Genomic DNA, 23,841 nt, shown 5'->3' with positions numbered 1-23,841 from the left:
TATCGTTATTTGATTTCTGTTATTTATTTTACGCACTTTATTTATTGTCATTTAAATACTGTTATTTACGCATTTTAAATATCGGGACACGTATACAAGGTTTTGACATATCATATCGACGCATCTATATATATTATTTGGAATAACCATAGACACTCTATATGTAATAATGATAGAGTTAGCTATACAGGGTTGAGGTTGATTCTCAAATAATATATATACTTTGAGTTGTGATCGAGTCTGAGACATGTACACGGGTCACGATACATATTAATCAATTCGAATATTATATATTAAACTATATATAAATTATTGGACTGTTAACTGTGGACTATCGATCGTGGACTACCAACATTGGACAATTAAAATGAATTAAAATATTGATTATAACATATGAAACTAAACAATTCTTCAAGTTTGCCACTTGATTTCATCTTGAAGCTCATTTGTATCTTGACGATTATAATCTGCGTTCAAACCTTTCATGATTCTTGAAAACACCTCAACCGAGAGGATGAACCAACTGCATTTAATCTACGGAAGAAAAGATTGATGCATATTGTTACGCACCTGAAAACACTCGGAACTTGAGTAAACGTTAACAAGTACTTGTGCTAGCTCCTTTGGCGTTATTATTACCAAAAATAACTTTACAATCCCTCTTCAAATTAGCCAATTTTGCCACAGCTTCAACAAATCAATTTCAACTTTTCATTCGAATAAACTCTATTATAACCTTGATATATTCGTTGTCTCTTCACCTTCGTTACCGGGAAACCGTTTATATTCCACCACATTAACAGTAAACTTACCAGCAACTTCATTAATCTTTGACTTTTTGAAGAGTTATTATGTTCATAGAAACCCTAGCATCTACTCATCTGCATATGATAACGAGAATTTCCGTACTAAATACCTAGAATCAGCAATCAGTATTTTGAAATCTCGCCGCCTGTCTACATCAACAGTTATATGTATACATATAACATTTATCTCCTAGAATTATGATCTTCAATTCTGAATTTCTGAAAAGCGCTTTAACCTATGAAATCAGTTTTTTGAGTTTTAAAAAAGCTGAGAAAGTAGTGAAAACTGAAGACTGCCTTAACAGTCAAAAGTTTGATGATAAAGAATGGAGTGATGGAAACACTCAATAGAAAATTTGTACTAGAAAACAGATTGAGTAAACCATGAAGGAGACTCTGAACAAATCACAAGGACTAAACTTGTACATAAAGAATCCAGATGATTCTGCTTCCGATGAAATCTTTAGCAAACACCTTGCTTCTGAATCTAAACCCTTACGGACAAATCTTCTTCATCATCCTTCGATATTATAAATTCTAAGATATCATCGTATCTTTCATTATAAATATCCTCAATATTTATGAAGATATTTTCATAAATATTCTTGTTCGATATTAATTATCTTTCCGCGACATCTATACTATGTCATAAAAGGAAACTGTTTTAGTTTCTATATTCTATGAACCTTCGAATTTAATATATGAATGTTTTTGAAGTAGTGTTGGGAACTGATGCATGAGTTAGTATAATATAATGACACTTGATCAATGTGATTATATTACAGTAAGCCATGCTGAGTTTCTAATGGAACGTGATGATTCACAGACTATAACGTCATCATGTGCCATGCTACACGACTCTTACATTCTACCTGATCTCCAAACATATTAAGATCATATCTTCTTGATGAATCTATTTTTCCAGGATATTCTGGTAATTTGACAAATCAAGATCGTGTTATTACAATCTCTCTCTTAGAACATTAGTCATGTTCATTCGAAACTTCATACCTACGAATTTTGGACCATTATTCGCTTGACTTAAAATCGGAAAGAGAAAACAAAAGCATGGAGCTTCGAAATATAAAGGAGAATATAAAGCCTGATAACAACATATAAATTACAAACCGTGTATATCAATGTTTATTGCAACATAAAGACACGGGAGAACTAAAAACACTATAAAACTAAAAGTATAGTAGAAGTGAATAGATTCCTCCGGTGGCAGATAAAAAAGTAGAATGACAGATATGAAAGTTAGAAGTATAACGAGAACCAAAACTAGATGGGGCATATTGATAAATGATTCAAAGTATGAATTAAAGGAGAAAGAATAGAAGGTGTGAATTGTAAGGAAACGAAGGGGGTGGATTTATAGTAAAATATTCGATAGAGCAATCAAAACAGATGATCGCATTTAAAGTAGATCCTAATATCCTTGATTACCGATGTATCAAATCTTATTACGAAGATTTCCTCTAAATTCCTTGAATTCTGGAAATCAACCGTGACTATGTCACCGATTAAGACAAACCTACATTTACTCATTTCACTCTTTTGGGATAGCTTCACTCGTACGTTTCGAGTAATCGAATTATTTTATCAATATTACTCAATATTGATAAAACTCTATTTATCAACTCATAATCGTCATGAAAACATTTTTATTGTTAGCCATGATGACCTCACTCAAATTTCGGGACAAAATTTCTTTAACGGCTAGGTACTGTGACGACCCGAAAAATTTCGACTAATTTTAAATGAAACTCTCGATACGATTTAATATTTTGACACGATAAGCAAAGTCTGTTAGGTTGAGTCTCAAAAATTTTGAACTGTTTCATATATTCATTTGACTTTCGACCATTCCCGACGATTCACGAACAACTATTTGTAAATAAATATGTGTGTATATATAAATAATAATTGGAAGTATAATATGAAATATTGAATGTTGTTGTTATGAAGATATTATAATAATTATTATTTAAAACATATCTATATATACATAAACATATATTAAAAATAAATATTAAATGATTGTAATACTCGTTTGATGTTCCGGTTAGACAAGTCTAAATTTAAACTTATATAATTATAAAATAAACGGTGATCCGAAAATGAGTCATGTGAATCATAAGCCTATTAAAATATATTTAGAAGGTAAATAATAAATTTTAGCACTTTTTATATTTTACCCTGGATCGAGCACGGACAGTTGATTTAATTAATAATTTTAAACAATTAATGACCGTTTTTTTTATAAAATAATGATTAGAATAAATAAAGATGTTTAATATAAAAATTTGGGATTTTTCTGTGTACTTTTATCCATTATCACCGGAGCACGAATTTCAGTCCGTGAATGAAATAGTAGACGACGGCTAACTTAATCACACGTTTTTATTTTAAATTATATTATAATAATATTATATTATTATTATTGAAAATTTAGATTGAGATTCATGGACGTATTATCGATATTTTATTCTGCTTTGTGGTCTACTGTGCCAATCACACTATCACTGTAGTTAATTGAATACCTTTTCGTTACCTATCATTTTCTATCAATATCAATCTTTAAATAACTCTACCTACTTATATAATATAGATATAAACATATATGTGGATAAGAATGAACACATTCTCTGCTTCTTTTGCTTCCTATCAAACCAAAGCTATCCCCACACTTAAATTTATATTAGTGCTCCTTCCTTCTTTCTTTCACTGAATCGACAAATAGATAAATATACATGCTGATGCATTAGATGAAAGAAAAGAAGAACCATAACCCGTCTTCTTTGCTCAATGATCAACAAAAAAACTAAAACCCACCATCACCCTCAATCTCCCACTACTACCATAAACCATTTAATCATTATCACCATCAAGTTAACTATTGCTTGTTTTCTTTTCCATCGAATAAAGGATTGTAAGACCCAAATATTTCACCGTACATATGTGTAAATATGATCTTTGAAGTGTGGGTGTTCGTTTCATAATTTAAAAAGAAGGCAGAAACTGGTCTGGGCGTTTGGCGCGCCGCGCGGCCTTTTGGCGCGCCGCGCCACTGGTCTGTGACAGATTCCCTCCTTTTTAAATTAGATATTTTGGGAGTAAATTGGTAAAATCACATGGGGTCCGACTTTAAGGCCCTAAACCAGTTGTTGGGGCCTCATTAACTCCATTTCCACCTACATCAACCTCATCCATTCAATTTTAGAGAGAGAGGGTTTGTCTAGAGTGAGAGAGCTCAAAATAAGGAAGAAGAAGGTTGAATCGGGTCTAAGTGCAAGCTTTAAAGTTGTCCATCTATCCTCTAGCTTCGTTTTGGTAGTAGTGGTATGCTCTAATCTTAACTTCCTTGTTTAATTTGATTAATGGTTAGGGTTTGGGGTAGATGATGAACTTAAAACCCATTTGTGGGTAAATTGGGTGAAATTGGGTCGTGTAGACTCAAAGATGACTAACTAGGGTTTTTCAAGTATAAATTGTTGTTTATAAGCCTTAATTAGTTAGTAAAATTGCTAGCACACCTATATGTATGTAAGTGGGCGTTGTGTGGGTTAGTGATGACCCGAAATGGGTGTGTTGACCTTAAATTGGTCAAACGGGTCAAAATGGTCCTAGGTTAGTTAATGTTTGTGATTAATGCATAAACCTTGTGTTGAAGGGTGTTTTAAACCTATCATGGCTAATGTTAGGGTTTTGGTGTGAATTGACCCAATTTTAGGGTTAAGTGTCCAAATGGGTCAAAATGACCTAGTAATGGTGAGTGTGTGAGTTTGACCAACTTGAATGAATGATTGATTATATGTTCATTGTAATAGGTGCGTTACCTTGAAGTTTCAAGCTTGGTTTATCGATTCACCGAAGGCGTAAGGTGAGTGGAATAATTATATGCGTAGGTATATAATGTATTTATTTGTTGTAGCGTGAGATGTGAAGTGTCGATGTGCTAAGACACCACATTTCACGTGACGAGTGAAGTGTCGATGTGCTAAGACACCGCTCAAAGTAATATGACGGGTGAAGTGTCGAAGTGTTAAGACACCACCCGGGGTGAAGTGTCGACGTGTTAAGACACCACCCGGAGTGAAGTATCGATGTGCTAAGATGTCACTACGAGTAAGTTGAAGGGTGAAGTGCCGATGTGTTAAGGCGCCACTCGAGGTGAAGTATCGATGTGTTAAGATGCCACCTCAAGTAAAATGAAGAGTGAAGTGTCGAAGTGTTAAGACACCATTCGGGGTGAAGTGTCGACGTGTTAAGACGCCACCCAGGGTGAAGTATCGACGTGTTAAGATGCCACCCGTGGGGTTAGTGTACGAAGTGTTAAGTGAACTAATGGTAGTTATGAACTCCGACGGTCTTTAAACACCGTTCCTTGTTCGATTGGTTAACCATGGTTATTGTGTTGTAGAGTAAGCATATTATATTTGTTCAAGTTAAATATGCTATTGCTATGCTAGTTTGGTTATTGGAGGTTATAGCTTGTATTTATGACGATAAGCTAATTGTGTTTGCTAGCATGTATACGGTATGCGTGTAAGTGTTTGAAAATAGATATATTATATATGTATGTGTATAATTATTGCATTCACTAAGCGTTAGCTTACCCTCTCATTGTTTATCTTTTTATAGGCTCCGGCGTGGACAAGGGTAAGGGCATTATTTTGAATTAGAGATCCCGCTTTGTTGATTGGGGGACGCTTTTTGGATTGAGTTAGCTTTTGGAGTTTGACCGAGACTTGGGTAGTTTAACCCCAAACACCGTGCTCATAGTGTCGTTTAGAAATTAAACTAATGTGGTTGAAACTCAAACTTTTGTATGAACTCGTAAAACGGCCGATGTGGGCCCCACTTTGTAAAACTTATTTTATGTTTGAATCTTGTTAGTTTTACATATTGGAACTTGTTGTAAAAAGTGTTTCGTCTAAATAGGTCGAGAAGTGGCCAATCTTTTTCACGTTTCAAGACTTTTTGGATAGACAGGTTTGGCGCGCCGCGCGGGGTTCTGGCGCGCCGCGCCAGTAGCTGATCAAACAATTTTTTTTTTATTTTTGCATATTTCATTTGCATAAATGTTGGGTTGTTACAAGTGGTATCAGAGCATGGTCTAAGGGATTTAGGTGACTTGAGATAGGCGCCTAGACTTAGACTTTCTGTGTGTGCGTTATGCGGGACTTGTAGGACTTTGGGTCGAATCGGGTTTTGATTAGTGTATAGGTTTATGTGAACTAATCATGCGCTATTGTTTTGTGTGGTATTTAAAATCGTCGAGCGAGATAGACGTGGTACTAGTGAGTTAATGCGAGGTGCTCGCGTAACAATGATTAGCTACCATTGTTACGGGTTCAAATCGTGTCAAACAAGCGATGTACGACGATTGTTGAGCAAGATGGGGTAGTGTGGTGTATATGTATATACATATGTGTTACGTCCCTTCGTTTCATTGTTTAATCTTTTTCGTTTTATAGAATGAAGATGAGAAATGGACACGACACCAATGATGGAAGTACGAGTGAGGACGCTGAGTTCACGGCCAAAGTTGAGGCCATCTTTAAACGTCAAAAGGCGGAGTTCCTCGAGGATGTTAAGAAAATGTTTCTAGATACGATTGATGAGCAATTAGTCAATGTAGTCAAGGAGCAAGTGAAGGCCGTTCTTCACGAAGATAATGTGGGAAGACGGGACTTTCTCTATAAGAACTTCAAGGATTCTCAACCTCCCACCTTTGAAGGTGAACGAGACCCTCTAAAGAGTGCCCGTTGGATCTCCGATATGGAGGGGGCCTTCCGTACTTGTGAATGTCCTCATGATAAGAAGACAAGGTACGGGTGTGGTATGTTGAGGGGTGATGCTAAGTTGTGGTGGGACGCAAAACTCCAAGTTTATGGCGAAGAGCAATGCATGGAATTCACGTGGGATGAATTCAAGTCCGAATTTTTCAAGGAATACCGAACTTCGGCCGATCTTACTAGGATTAAGGATGAGTTACGTTCCTAGAGGCAAGGGTCAATGGATTTGAACACTCTCAAATCCGTGTTTTTGTCCAAGACCCAATTTTGCCCGGAGTATGTCGGGAATGATAAGATGTTGAAGGAAGACTTTTACCGAACGTTGAATGATTGTTATCAAGATAAGATTAGTGTAACGGTGGTGAAAACTTTTGATGAGTTATTTGATATGGCCAAGGGTTTTGAGGCGCTCGTATTGAGGAAGAGCGGCTTTACTTTTGGCAAGAGAAAGAGTGAAGGTTCGAACCATTCGAACTTTTCGAACAAAAAGAACAAAAAGGGTTTCGATAATGCTAGTGGTGGGAAGAAAGGTGCTTCCAGGGATTTTTCTTATTCGTGTTACAATTGTGGACAAAAGGGCCACATGGCTCGTGAATGTCCAAGTTTATCCCCCGCAACCAAAATCACTTGTTTCAATTGTGGTAAGGAGGGGCACAAAAGGCCCGAGTGTCCCGAGTTGCGCAATGATAATGTTAAGCGGTTAGAGAAGGCGGCGGGTACGGCTAGGGGTCACAATTATTTGATGACCAATGATGAAGCCAAGCAATCCAACGAAGTTGTCTCAGGTACTTTTATGGTTAATTCTAATCCGGCAAGGATTCTATTCGATAGCGGTGCAAATTTATCGTTTGTGTCTCCTAAATTTGTGCCTAAACTAAATAGACTGTTAGCTAAGTTAAGTCGTCTGGTAGAATTCGAAATAGCAGACGGCAAGACGGTGCTAGTGGTTGACGTGTGTAAAAATTGTGATGTTGTGTTTGGTGGCGAAAACTTTAAAATTGATCTCATTCCTATGACTTTGGGCGATTTTGATATCGTTGTGGGTATGGATTGACTCGATCAAAATAGAGCCGATATTGCATGCCATGAAAAGTCTATTCGTGCGAAGACCCCAAGTGGGGGAGAGTTATTTATTCATGGCGAAAAGCGAAGAAGACTCGTGCCGATATGTTCTTTTGCACGGGCACGTCTTTTTCTTGTTAGTGGCGGCATGGCTTTTCTTGCCCATGTTGTTGATACTCGTGATGAGCCACCACCCATCCGTAAAATTTCGGTGGTTAATGAATTCGAAGACATTTTTCCGGACGAGTTACCGGGTGTTACGGCAAAAAGACAAGTTGAATTTCGCATTGAGTTGGTTCCGGGGGCTACTCCCATTGCTAAAACTCCTTATCGTTTAGCGCCAATGGAAATACAAGAGTTGTTAAATCAAACCCAAGAGTTACTTGAGAAGGGTTTTATTCGACCGAGTGCTTCGCCATGGGGCGCTCCGGTTTTATTCGTGAAAAAGAAGGATGGTAGTATGCGGATGTGCATCGATTACCTGGAGTTGAATAAAGTGACGATCAAGAATTGTTATCCATTGCCTAGGATTGACGATTTGTTTGACCAAGTCCAAGGTGCAACGTATTTCTCTAAAATCGACCTACGGTCCGGCTATCACCAAATGCGGGTCCGCGAGGAAGATATCGAGAAAACGACTTTTCGAACGCGTTATGGGCATTTTGAGTTTGTGGTTATGCCTTTTGGTCTTACGAATGCACCGGCAGCATTCATGGACCTTATGAACCGAGTGTGCCAACCTATGTTGGACAAGTCGGTAATTGTGTTCATCGACGATATACTTGTTTATTCGAAAAGTATGAACGAACATGAACGTCATTTGCCCGAAGTATTGAAGATGCTACGAAAGGAGAAGTTGTATGCTAAGTTCTCCAAATGTGAATTTTGGTTAAGGGAGGTTCAATTCCTTAGCCACATTGTGAACAAAGACGGTATTCAAGTAGATCCAGGGAAGATAGAGACGGTGAAGAGTTGGAGACAACCGACTACGCTTACGGAGTCCCAAAGTTTTCTCGGATTGGCCGGTTATTATCGTCGGTTTATCCAAGACTTTTATAAGATCGCTTCTTCATTGACGAAGTTGACGAGAAAGAACGCGAGATTTAATTGGGAGAACGAGCAAGAAATTGCTTTTCAATTGCTAAAAGAGAAGTTGTGTCAAGCTCCAGTGTTAGTGTTGCCGGAAGGAGTGGAAGACATGACGGTTTATTGTGATGCTTCGTTAAATGGGCTCGGGTGTGTTCTAATGCAAAGAGGTAAAGTCATCACTTATGCCTCTCGACAACTAAAGGAACACGAAACGAGATATCCGAATCATGATCTTGAGTTGGCGGCAGTTGTGCATGCGTTGAAAATTTGGCGCCATTACTTGTATGGTGTCAAGAGTACGATTTATTCGGATCATAAGAGTTTGAAACACCTCTTCAATCAACGATATTTGAATTATCGCCAACGTAGGTGGATGGATGTGGTAAAAGATTATGATTGTGAAATACTTTATCATCTGGGCAAGGCGAATGTGGTCGCGGATGCGTTAAGTTGAAAGAATCACCACCCGGCGTTACGATTGGGATTGTTACATATGATTATTACTAACGATTTTCTCGAAAAACTTGGTGTGACTCAAATAGAGGCTTACGTTCACAACAAGCATGCGGAATGAATTGCGGGGCAATCGGAATTCATTACTATGGGTTCACGTGGTTTGTTATCTTTTCAAGGAAGGGTGTGGGTGCCTAAGATGGGGGATTACTGGCGGGTGCTACTTGATGAAGCACATAAGTCAAAGTATTCCATTCATCTGGGCGTGACGAAAATGTATCATGATTTGAGGAAGGATTATTGGTGGCCGGGCATGAAACGTGATGTTGTGAAGTATGTCGAGCAATGCGTCACGTGTTTGCAAGTTAAGGCCGAGCACCAAAAGCCGTATGGTAAGTTACAACCGTTAGAAATCCCGAAGTGGAAATGGGAGCACATTACCATGGATTTCATTACAAAGTTACCTAAAATGGCGAGAACCCAATTTGATTCGATTTGGGTAATAGTTGATCGATTGACGAAAAGTGCTTTGTTTCTTCCCATTAAATAAGCAATATCATCGGAGGCCTTGGCTAAGTTGTTTGTCAAGGAAGTAGTATCGAGACACGGGGTTCCTATATCTATTGTTTCAGATAGAGATACTCGTTTTACATCTCGGTTTTGGGAAAAGTTTCACGAAGATATGGGCACACAATTGAAATTGAGCATGGCGTATCATCCTAAAATGGACGGTCAAACTGAACGTACGAATCAAACATTGGAGGATATGTTACGGGTGTGTATTATTGATTTCGGTGGTAGTTGGGATGAGCATTTGCCTTTGGTGGAATTCTCGTACAATAATAGTTATCACACTAGTATCGGGATGCCACCTTATGAGATGCTTTATGGGCGTAGGTGTCGAACTCCAATTTGTTGGGGTGACGTGGGTCAAAGAGAAATCGGGAGTACCGATTTGGTTTTGGAGACGAATAACAAGATTGATATTATTCGGGATCATTTGAAGAAGGCTCAAGATAGACAAAAGTCGTATGCCGATAAACGTAGACGCACGATCGAATTTCAAGAAGGTGACATGGTAATGCTTAAGGTTTCGCCATGGAAAGGGATTATTTGGTTTCGAAAATGGGGAAAGTTAGCTCCTCGGTTTATTGGGCCATTTAAATTTTTAGATCGTGTTGGTGAAGTCGCATATCGTTTGGAATTACCTGAAGAGTTTGCGGGGATTCATAATACATTTCATGTTTCTCATCTCCGTAAGTGTCTTGCGGATGATTCATCTTGGGTGCCATTAGACGAGATTGAACTAAATAATAAGTTAGGGTATATTGAGGAACCGATTGCTATCCTCGATGAGAAGGTCAAAAGGTTGAGACATAAGGAGGTTAGGACTTTTAAAGTCCAATGGCGTCATAGTAAAGGTTCCGAGTTTACTTGGGAGCCCGAAGAATTTGTGTTAGTTTATCTTCCCTCTTTTCATGCGGCTTGGATCGCGAGGACGCGCTCCGATTCAAGTGGGAGAGAGTTGTAAGACCCAAATATTTCACCGTACATATGTGTAAATATGATCTTTGAAGTGTGGGTGTTCGTTTCATAATTTAAAAAGAAGGCAGAAACTGGTCTGGGCATTTGGCGCGCCGCGCAGCCTTTTGGCGCGCCGCGCCACTGGTCTGTGACAGATTCCCTCCTTTTTAAATTAGATATTTTGGGGGTAAATTGGTAAAATCACATGGGGTCCGACTTTAAGGCCCTAAACCAGTTGTTGGGGCCTCATTAACTCCATTTCCACCTACATCAACCTCATCCATTCAAATTTAGAGAGAGAGGGTTTGTCTAGAGTGAGAGAGCTCAAAATAAGGAAGAAGAAGGTTGAATCGGGTCTAAGTGCAAGCTTTAAAATTGTCCATCTATCCTCTAGCTTCATTTTGGTAGTAGTGTGTGACGATCGCTCCAAATCCATATGGACGAACACGTCATTCATTGATTTCATTGCGAGGTATTTGACCTCTATGTGATACATTTTGTAACATTGTATTCGTTTGAAAAGGTATTTCATAAATGAATATATAAATTCCAGGTTTTTAACATCTGATGATTTCTACGTATAGACAATCACCATTTAATGGTTTACAATAATACATCTGTTGACAATACAGTCAAAATAAGATACATGGTAATGGTTTGGTGAATGCAAGTTTCTTGTATATAGCATGTATGACTCCAAGCACATATCTTGTATCACGTATAAGCAAACAGCGGAAGACTTCTAGAATCCTGAGAATAAACATGCTTCAAGTGTCAACACAAAGGTTGGTGAGTTCATAGTTTTAATATTACACATAATCCGTATATCAATGTGGATTACAAAAGTTCAGTTGTTTTATTTAAAACGTTATCAATAGGTTTTACATAAAAGGTGAATCACAAGATTTCAGTTGTTTCATCCGAAACGTTTATCAATCGGTTCTACAAAATTGAGCACCCTGGTAACTAAACTTTAATGCTTATATTATTTGTACCCTTTGTATAATCATCTTAATAATACACGCAAACCAACGTGTACGCTTCTCAAATAGCATACGTCCGTTAAAAGGCTAGTGCTCTAGCTCGGACGGGGATATCAAGCCCTATGGATCCATATACTACTACTCGCGCCCACCAGTTCTTATAACCGGCAGTTACTAGTTACCAAAGTTAAGGGATTTTCGGTTTAAACTCAGTGTAGAATTTAGTATGTACTTGTGTCCATTTCGTAAAACAGTTTATAAAACAGCGCATGTATTCTCAGCCCAAAAATATATGTAAAAAGGGAGCAAATGAACTCACGTATATAAATATTGTATATTGGTTAACAAAGCATTTGCATGTATTCTCAGCCCAAAAATGTAGAGAGTAAAAGGGATCTTATGAAACTCACAGTTAAATATTGATATACAATATTGTAGGAAAGCACGTAGACGCATCGGAGATGATAAACACGAGGTTTGATTCACAAAAAAAATACCCCCGAACATTACCCATAACCTCCTTGGCAATAACCCATAATTTCCTTAGCTCTAGCTTGCTCGAAAACTCATTTTGAAAATTACTTGGACAGCACTCCGTCGTAATATTTTTTGTACATTATTATTTTTGTATCGCAAAAATAATAACACTAATAATAATAAAAAAATAATAAGATTAATAATAATCTTATTAATAATAATAATAATAATAATAATAATAATAATAATAATAATAATAATAATAATAATAAATAATAAATAATATTACGGAGTATATATATATTTGTGTATGTGTGTGATTTAAATCGAGCGAAAACACTGAAATTTATAGATGTGGCCTGAAATCTGGAGTCATGCGACTCGCATGGAAATGGCCTTCTGGCCATGCGACTCGCATGAGGACCAGGGACAGCTCACATTGTTTTGGCTCCTAGCTTTTCGACATAATATAAAATAAATATAAATATATAAATAATTAATATAATTATTTATATATTATATTTTATTCTTGTGCATAGTAGACTAGATATTTTTGGTCCGTTGCGTCGGGCGTTTCTTCTTGACTCGGGTCCCGGTTCCGGATTTTCAGACGTCCTTGCGTACTATTTTATATCGTGTACTTTGCGTTCCGCAACTTGTACTCTTGTCATTTTTTTAGACGTTCTTCATCAATAATTTGAACCTTTTTAATTGTATCTTGTACATTTGAGCATTTTGGACCTTTCCGTCTTCAATTCTTCGTTTTCGCCTTTTGTCTTCGCACTTATTAAATATAAACGAATATTACTTGAATATGGAACAATTACAACTAAAATCCTGTCTTTCTTGGGGGATAATGCTATGAAATATATGTTCCTTTTTAGCCTTATCAATAGCCTTAAATTATCCCTTAATTATATCACTCAAAGTGTATCTTAAACTTTCGAGTGTTTTGGTCATTTACTTCTATAAATCATCGTCTCGCTATTTGTTAAAATACATTTTTATAATAGCGTTTTACTGTAGCAATTCACTGTAGCAAAGTCAATTTCACTGTAGCAAATAGTGATTTTCGAAAACACTGTAGCATTTTGAGTAATGTGGCAATTTGAAAACACTGTAACAAATTAGTGTTTAACTGGTTCATCTTAAACGCTTTAGTTAACTTATCTAAATATCAATTGAATCAATAATCTAATGTTATTATCGTTTACTAAATAACTTGAAATCATATATATTCAAATAGATATTTAAATCAATAAGTTTAATGTACGGTATCAAACAATTAATACATTGTTACCTTTTCATGTTATAGTATATATGTATCTATTTACATATAATTGTTCGCGAATCGTCGAAAACAACCGAAGGGTATTTAAATATATAAAAGTAATTCAAAAATTTTGAGATTCAGTTTTACAGACTTTGCTTATCGTGTCGAAAATGTTAATCATACAAAGATTAAGTTTAAATTTGGTCAGAAATTTCCGGGTCATCACATAGTGGTATGCTCTAATCTTAACTTCCTTGTTTAATTTGATTAATGGTTAGGGTTTGGGGTAGATGATGAACTTAAAACCCATTTGTGGGTAAATTGGGTCATGTAGACTCAAAGATGACTAACTAGGGTTTTTCAAGTATAAATTGTTGTTTATAAGCCTTAATTAGTTAGTAAAATTGCTAGAACACCTATATGTATGTAAGTGGGTGTTGTGTGGGTTAGTGGATGATCCGAAATGGGTGTGTTGACCTTAAATTGGTCAAACAGGTCAAAATGGACCTAGGTTAGTTAATGTTTGTGATTAATGCATAAACCTTGTGTTGAAGGGTGTTTTAAACCTATCATGGCTAATGTTAGGGTTTTGGTGTGAATTGACCCAATTTTAGGGTTAAGTGTCCAAATGGGTCAAAATGACCTAGTAATGGTGAGTGTGCGAGTTTGACCAACTTGAATGAATGATTGATTATATGTACATTGTAATAGGTGCGTTACCTTGAAGTTTCAAGCTTGGTTTATCGATTCACCGAAGGCGTAAGGTGAGTGGAATAATTATATGCGTATTAATATAATGTATTTATTTGTTGTAGCGTGAGATGTGAAGTGTCGATGTGCTAAGACACCACATTTCAAGTGACGAGTGAAGTGTCGATGTGCTAAAACACCACTCAAAGTAATATGACGGGTGAAGTGTCGAAGTGTTAAGACACCACCCGGGGTGAAGTGTCGACGTGTTAAGACACCACCCAGAGTGAAGTATCGATGTGCTAAGATGCCACTCCGAGTAAGTTGAAGGATGAAGTGCCGATGTGTTAAGGCGCCACTCGAGGTGAAGTATCGATGTGTTAAGATGCCACCTCAAGTAAAATGAAGAGTGAAGTGTTGAAGTGTTAAGACACCACTCGGGGTGAAGTGTCAACGTGTTAAGACGCCACCCAGGGTGAAGTATCGACGTGTTAAGATGCCACCCGTGGGGTTAGTGTACGAAGTGTTAAGTGCACTAATGGTCGTTATGAACTCTGGCGGTCTTTAAACACCGTTCCTTGTTCGATTAGTTAACCATGGTTATTGTGTTGTAGAGTAAGCATATTATATTTGTTCAAGTTAAATATGCTATTGCTATGCTAGTTTGGTTATTGGAGGTTATAGCTTGTATTTATGACGATAAGCTAATTGTGTTTGCTAGCATGTATACGGTATGCGTGTAAGTGTTTGCAAATAGATATATTATATATGTATGTGTATAATTATTGCATTCACTAAGCGTTAGCTTACCCTCTCGTTGTTTATCTTTTTATAGGCTCCGGCGTGGACAAGGGTAAGGGCATTATTTTGAATTAGAGATCCCGCTTTGTTGATTGGGGGACGCTTTTTGGATTGAGTTAGCTTTTGGAGTTTGACCGAGACTTGGGTAGTTTAACCCCAAACACCGTGCTCGTAGTGTCATTTGGAAATTAAACTAATGTGGTCGAAACTCAAACTTTTGTATGAACTCGTAAAACGACCGATGTGGGCCCCACTTTGTAAAACTTATTTTATGTTTGAATCGTGTTAGTTTTACATATTGGAACTTGTTGTTAAAAGCATTTCGTCTAAATAGGTCGGGAAGTGGCCAATCTTTTTCACATTTCAAGACTTTTTGGACAGACAGGTATGGCGCGCCGCGCCAGTAGCTGATCAAACAATTTTTTTTTTATTTTTGCATATTTCGTTTGCATAAGGGTTGGGATGTTACAAGGATCAAACCGAAACAATCACATTCGCACCACCATCATAATGATACCATAAAAACCACCACCACCATCATCATAATCGATCACCATTGGGTATTGTTAACCGAGATCACCACACCACCTCACAACCTACACCTTGTCTCCACTAACCATCAGAGCAACTCATCACTATTATAGTTGCTAACTTGTATTTTGTTTCCTGTTTTGTTTACAGTAACCGAACCTTCACCACTAATTGGTTCTATTTTCCTGCAGCTGATTCGAACCACCCAAAGACCACAACAAACAACACAACTAACCACTTATTTTTTTGTTGTTGCAATCACCATTCAACTCAACCACAAACCATCATCCTAACCTGCAACTTTCATATTTTCTTTTTCTTCCTTTCGAACAGCCACTGCTACTGCACGTTTGCTTTTTGTTTCAGTCTAGTTTGAGTGCTACTACCATCGATTGTTTCTGTTTAGGCACCTACACCACCCCACCTTACAATCACCATTACACCCGAACCACCACCTTATCACCTCCATCGCCACCTCTCACTTTTATTTATGTTTTAACATCGAAAATCACCACCATCGAGTAACCCTCAAACACTTAAAACCCAAGTTGTGTTACTGCAGTTCTAATTATTTTATTTTTACAACAAAAGTGAAAAAGAAACAAAGTGAAACATGTGGAACCAGTGGAGAATTATGGCCGACAAATGGGGAATAAAAGGGGACTTGTTTATTTTGAATGGACTTTATTACCATAAGTGTACCATGTCATCTATAAACTATCATATTACAAGTAATTTAGTTATTAGAAAATTTTCTTTTCCTATCAAGTGTTAACTATATAAAGAAGCTGAAGTTAAGATTATTTGAACTTTCGTTCTGTTGGTGATTGTTCGAATGATGACGTTTTGGGTTACAAATATATTCATGGTTCAACAAAGCTTCTTGTTGATTAAGAGGAAACAGTGACGAGTTAGTGACATAGAAATGAATGATTCGTGATTTTGTTATAGATGATGATGATGTTATGATATTATGATGAAACTGTGATAATAAGAGGATGAAAGAAGAAGACGAGGTGCTTAAGGAGTCAGGTTACAAACTATAACGTTATTTATTTTTGTTTTCTTTTGGTCAGTCCACTAAGCAAGCAAAGCCCAGCATCCTTAAGCCCAATTTTTTTTCTACTTAGGTTCATAAACATGTTGGGTTTTTCCTATGGGCTGAAACCGCTGAGGCCCATTAGACCTTAGTGAACTTGCTTTAGGCTAATTGATGATATCGAGATAGTTAACAATGATGATGAATACAATATTTAGGATGATGATGTTCGGATGTAATGATAAAAAATGATGATGATGATGTCATGATAGTGTACATGAAATGATGATAGCTTACGTGAATCATAATGATGATCATGGAAAAAGAATGATTATGATGAGCGTGTGATGACGATTAATATGATAAAAATTGATGATGAATACGATATTTAGGATGATGATGTTCGGATGTAATGATAAAAAATGATGATGATGATGTCATGATAGTGTACATGAAATGATGATAGCTTACGTGAATCATAATGATGATCATGGAAAAAGAATGATTATGATGAGCGTGTGATGACGATTAATATGATAAAAATTGTTATACGATGATGATGATTAGAGATTAAGATGATAATTAGATGATTACAATAATGATCATAAGATAATGATGATATTGATGATTGTGTAAAATAAGTATGATGATGTTAAATGAATTTTGAAGAAGGCATCAGGCAATTATAGTTTAAAAGAATTTAAGGCGCTAATAAATCAAAAAAGCATAGACAGAGCAGTTGGTTTGGAGTGTTGGGGTTAACCGAGAGGTCTCAGGTTCGATCCCGGGATGAGGCAGTTTATTTCTTTTTGGAGCTTTTTTTGTGAGGTAGTATTATTTATTACTCTTATTATTATTACTATCATTATTTTTATCACTATTATTATTATTATTATTACAAATAAATATTATTTTACAAAAATACATTACAAATATATTAAAATTACATATCACTAAGTTTTTTTTTATTAAAATGATATTAAGTATGTTATATATAAAATATATCAAAAAAATAAATATATATATTCTTATCATATATGAATCTTGAAATAAACTTCTATTTTTAATATATTATTATTATGATAAATGATAAATATTATATTTTTAAACTACTTTAACAAGTATTTACTACATTAATATTAATAAATGTATTATAGAAATAAATAATTACTACTTAAAGTATATAGGATAAAAGTAACTTATTTAGTAATATGATATGTAAATTATTAATATATAAACTTGTTAGTTGTTATTATATGTGTTATTATACATAATTGATATAGGTTCGTGAATCCGAGGCCAACTCTGCATTGTTCAGTATAGTCGTATGCATATTTTTACTACAAAATATCGTATGGTTTGTTTCATTTGCCTTTTTACCCTTTATATTTTTGGGCTGAGAATACATGCGCAATTTTTATAAATGTTTTTCGAAATAGACACAAGTAATCGAAACTACATTATATGGTTGAATGATCGAAGCCGAATATGCCCCTTTTTGCTTGGTTGCCTAAGAATTAGTAAACCGATCTACTAATTGACTCGAATCCTAAAGATAGATCTATTGGGCCTAACGAACCCCATCCGAAGTACCGGATGCTTTAGTACTTCGAATTCATTTTTATCATGTCCGAAGGATTTCCCGGAATGATAGGGGATATTCTTATATGCATCTTGTTAATGTCGGTTACCAGGTGTTCAATCCATATGAATGATTTTTTGTCTCTATGCATGTGACGTATATTTATGAGAACTGGAAATGAAATTCTTGTGGTCTATTAAAATGATGGAAATGAATGATTATGATAAACTAATGAACTTACCAACCTTTGGTTGACACTTTAAAGCATGTTTATTCTCAGGTATTAAAGAAATCTTCCGCTGTGCATTAGCTCATTTTAAAGATATTACTTGGAATCATTTATGGCATATTTCAAAAGACGTTGCATTCAAGTCGTTGAGTTCAGTAAAGATTATGATTAAGTAACTGACAGATTAGATCATTTATAGGTGGATATTACGAAATGCTATGCATGCCTGTCAACTTTTGATGTAATGAAAGATTGTCTTTTAAAACGAATGCAATGTTTGTAAAATGTATCATATAGAGGTCAAATACCTCACGATGTAATCATATGTTATTGTATTCGTTCTTATGGATTAGGACGGGTCTTGACATGCACCATAAAGTTTCAGCTGGTTGTTCAACAACATGTGCTGAGGTGAAATACTTAGAATGTGATATTCTAAGTGCTATACTCTTAATGGTGGAGTATGATAATTCTTGTTAAGAGTTATGATTGTCTGTGATGACAATGATTGTCGGTTTAGACAATGTTCGGTAAAGATGCAAGTTTTGTCTCTTGGGAGATAATGTCATCGGCATGAAGATGAGGATCTTGAAGTTGTCGTCGAGGAAGCATCTGTATCGGTTATCCTTATAATGTTAAAGTATGGTTATCTTTTTTTATCAAAAAGGTGGAGATTTGTTGGTTTTATTTTTTGATAGAAAAATTGATATGGTTACTTTGTGAAGGATGTTATCCCACATAGGTGGAAGGAGAAAGTTGGAGGTAGGTGACTTGGTTATAAAAGGAGGGCTAAGTCTTCATTCCAATTTGCACCAATCAATACACTTTAAGTATTTGATTATTTCTTTCTTTCTTACCCTTGTTTGAGAGTTGTATTAGTTAAATATTTTGGAGAGTGTAGTTGGCTTAAGAGAGTCGTCTATATCATTGTAACAATTTGTGATATAGTATATTTCTCTCTTTGGGGGCCAGTGGTTTTTCTCTTGTTTTGGAGTTTCCACGTTAAATCTTGTGTTGTGTATTGTTCTTATTTCTTTACTGTTTTTCATTGGGTGTTTGTTGGGAATTAGTGAGACCGTAATTTCCCAACAGCCTCATGTTATATTTTTTTAACAGCGATATCGACATCGAATGCTCTCATTTGTCACGCACACACGCGTTAGGAGGAAACCCATATCGCGACGATGTTGGCAGTACCATCGAAGGTTGGGAAACTCCCAGAGACCTTCCTAAATTGCATTGACGTTGGCAATACCATCAAAGGTTAGAAACTGCCTGATTGGAGTGAGAATCGAACCTGAGTTGGTAGTACCACAAGTTGAATCCCACCCCATAGCACGTAAGCCAAGCTTCAGTCACACTACCTCTTGAATTTTCCCGATTATTTTCAGATTTGTTATATGGGTAACAATTCAAAAGACAACCATCCAGGCATAGCCTGGGTGGCCACCAGGACTTCTAATGAAGCAAGAGGTCACGGGTTCGATTCCCTTCAAGGCAAAATACCTTGGGGCGAGCTCCATTTAGTGACTAATTGACTAGAGGATGCTTTGCCTGGTAGCGGTGGAGGCCTGGCTTGCTGTTTACCCGGGGTTTACAACTAGAGGGGAGCCATTATGGCTCGTCGCTAGGGGGGTTCCTCGTAAAAAAAACAATTCAAAAGACGATAAAGTGTTTGTTCTCGAATTGGTATCGTGGTGAGATAATCTTGCCACATCACCGTTGCAGAAAAATTTAACGGAGGATGATAATGGTACTAAAAGAGGAGTCCCGATTAAGTTTCCGATGAACTTACCGAAAGGGTTTGAATTTGAAAAGAAAGTAAGTATTTGGGAGCACGAATGGTAAACCTTACCTTATATATCACCGTACGAAGTTGCATTCTTTTTGTCACTCAAAAGTGATCAAGCTGAGAGAAATGGACAGTTGTTGTACTACATGAACTGCTGCATCTTCTTGTATGAAAGAAGACAGAAAAGGAAAATTTATTGGCTTTAGGGGATTATATAGTTTTCGGGCCAAAGTTTAAAAAGGCTTTGGTACACCATCCGAGAATCGAGCTCGTTGAAGCTCGGCTCGAATCGAATTTTTCACTAGCTTAACTCCAGTAGCTCACGAGTAGCTTAACCCATTTATAGCCCTACTTCTAAGTCTAAGCAAATATTATTCACAACCATTGTTAGCCTACTACCCATTTATCTTGTATTGGGCCAAGCCAATCGTTAAGCTAGTTAAGCTAGTTTACTTTTCCTATATATTATATAATCGAATCGGATTTGGTATTGAAAATATATGTTCGGACCATATACAACGTGTTAAAATACAATGCAAATTTGGTATTAGTAGATGTATATATGTAAAATATCTAGATATTAATATGTATAAGAAAATATCTAGAATTTAGAATATGGTAGGAAAAATCTAGAAATTTGTATTTGATAGGAAAAATCTAGATATTTGTATGTATAGAAAATATCTAGATATTTATTCATGGAAATATCTAGTTTCTAGAATGTTCCATGGAGTAGTATAAATATGGGTGATGAGTAGTTCATTTTTGTAAGGTGTGAGTAAGTGAAGTGTGAATTAGAGAAGAAGTAAGAAGTGAATAAGAGTTAGAAGTAGAAGTTGTGAAGAAGTAAGAGTGTGAGTTGAGTCCATAATATTGTAATTGTTTCTTTGTATTAATAAAAGTGTTCTTTGTTAAGTTTCCCGGTTAAGCCTCAGTTTGTGTTTAAGTTCTCAGTGCACTTGTGTTGTATCTATTATATGGTCGGCTTTGCCACCTAAGTGATATATGGTCGGTTATACCGCCTGAACGATATATGGTCGACACTGTCGCCTAAGTATTATTGTGCACTAAGGATTTATAAAATTAAAGGCTAACCAACGTCAAAGTGTTGGTGTAGTGAGTGAGTATAACCTAGGTCCTCTATAGTGGGTGTGTTGGGCTCGTCGAAGCTTCCAACAATTGGTATCAGAGCGGGTCGTTCGGTGTGACGATCGCTCCAAATCCATATGGATGAACACGTCATTCATCGATTTCATTGCGAGGTATTTGACCCCTATATGATACGTTTTGTAAACATTGCATTCTTTTGAAAAGGCACACCATAAATGAATATTTAAATCAAAGGTTTTCGACATTTGATGATTTCTACATATAGACAATCACCGTAAATAATAGTTTACAATAGTACTTCCATTGACAATGCAGTCAAAATAAGATACATGGTGATGATTTGGTGAATACAACATTTCCTTGATAAACATGCCATGTAAGGCTCCATGCACATAGCTTGTCTAACATATAAGCAAACAGCGGAAGACTTCTAGGAACCTGAGAATAAACATGCTAACAAGTGTCAACACAAAGGTTGGTGAGTTCATAGTTTTAATGTTTTGTATAATCTGTACATAAAGGTGGATCACAAGATTTCAGTTGTTTCATCCAGAAACGTTTATCAAAATATTCTACAAGATTGAGCACCCTGGTAACTAAGCTTTAACGTTATAATAAGTACCCCTGTTTTAACATACATGCAACCAACATGTACAATACACGCAAACCAACGTGTACTAAACTCAAATAGCATACGTCTGTTTTATAGTTCAGGCTAGGGTTTCTATACCTGGAACAGACGGCGATGTCAAGCCCTATGGATCCATATATAACTACTCGCGCCCACCAGTTCTTATAACCGGCGGTTACTAGTTACCAAAGCTAAAGGATTTTCGGTTCAAACTCGGTGTAGAATTTAGTATGCACTAGTATCCATTGCGTTTAAAATAAAGTGCATGTATTCTCAGCCCAAAAATATACATTGCAAAAACAATTAAAAAGGGAGCAAATGAAACTCACATTAGCAGCATATAAAGTCGTTCACCAAAATGTGACCGAAAATCGGATTACCAAATAACCGTAGATCTCAACCTAGAGAACATATGTTGGTCAATAAATGTCTATCAAGCTAGGTCTAGTCATAGTGTATCACAATCCTAATGCTCGAGATCGACATACAAAAGTTATCCAAAGTCGTTTCAAAAAGTCAATTTTGACAATAGTTCAATAAAACGAGACATACCTTATATAAGGAGTCATTTACTCGGTTGGTAATATTCAAAAAACCATTTTATCAATCTCGTAAACAAGTTGTTTAAATCTTAATTGCAGATTCAAAAGCAATTTCAATTAACGTCAATCATAATTCACTTGATCATATCTCTTAATCCGTTCATCGAAACTATTCGATATCTAAATGAAAAGTCATTGATTTTTCGCCAGCTTTCCAAAAACATGCATATCATATACCTTTTACCAGTAATATATGTATTTAATTCGTGATTCATCATAAACTGTTTAACGATGAAATTTAGCATACAAGCATGCATAAATATATATACTCGAGTACTAGACATGGATACACAATTAATATATAAAAGATAAAATATGCGTGCTTACGTATCAATATTGAGATTCAATATTGTAGGAAAGTACGTAGACGCAACGGAGATGATAAAAACTAGGTTTGACTTGCGAATAATACCCACGAATATTACCCATAATTACCTTAGCTCTATCCCGCTCGAAAACCCATTTCAAAAATGACCCGCTCATGGCCTCGTCGTAGTATTTTATGTACTAATACTACTACTAATAATAATAAGATTAATAATAATAATATTAATCTTAATAATAATAATAATAATAATAATAATAATAATAATAATAATAATAATAATAATATAAATATAAATATATACGAGTGTAATATGTGTAAACAAAACTTGAACAGAAACTGGACTTTTATAGGCACCTTTTTGGAATCTGATGCCCATACGATCGCATGGGTTTTTAGTGTATTTTCCATGCGATCACATGGTCGCCTGATCCAGCTCAAAATGTTTTTATTTTCTTGTTTGTCGACATATTATTATATAATATATATAATATATATAATTTAAATAATTAATTATATATTATATTAAATTCATGTGCATAGTTAACTTGTAATTTTCGTTCCGATGACTCGTACGTTGTCACTCGACTTATGTCCCGGTTCCGATTTCTCGAACGCATTTTCGTACGCTTAGAAAACTCGCAATTTACGTTTTGTGACTCGTACCTTTGTCAAAATATAGTCTTAAATTATCAATAAACTATATCATTCAAAGTGTATCTTAAACTTTCGAGTGTTTTGGTCATTTACTTCTATAAATCATTGTCTCGCTATTTGTTAATATATATATAATAACAAATCGTTTTATGACCAAGTTAATATATATTTTCAACATTCATAAACACGTTTTAAATATACGTCGCAAGTTATTCATATAATTAATATTCCAACTTATCATATATATTCAAATAAATATTTAAACCAATAAGTTTAATGTACGGTATCAAACCATTAAAACTTTGTTACATTTTCAAGTTATAGTATATATATGTATCTATTTACATATAATGGTTAGCGAATCGTTGAGAACAACCGAAGGGT

At 35.8% G+C, this 23,841-nt stretch overlaps 1 pseudogene; it reads left to right on the top strand.

Moving 5' to 3' along the window:
- Positions 1 to 23,841, top strand: part of LOC139853561 (protein WHAT'S THIS FACTOR 9, mitochondrial-like) — a 50,967-nt pseudogene that overhangs the window by 8,029 nt on the left and 19,097 nt on the right.

Source organism: Rutidosis leptorrhynchoides, chromosome 6 (genome assembly GCF_046630445.1).
Source record: "Rutidosis leptorrhynchoides isolate AG116_Rl617_1_P2 chromosome 6, CSIRO_AGI_Rlap_v1, whole genome shotgun sequence".
NCBI classification, from domain to species: Eukaryota; Viridiplantae; Streptophyta; class Magnoliopsida; order Asterales; family Asteraceae; genus Rutidosis; species Rutidosis leptorrhynchoides.
Note: the sequence above shows the minus strand (reverse complement) of the source record. Positions and strands in the feature narration are given on the sequence as shown.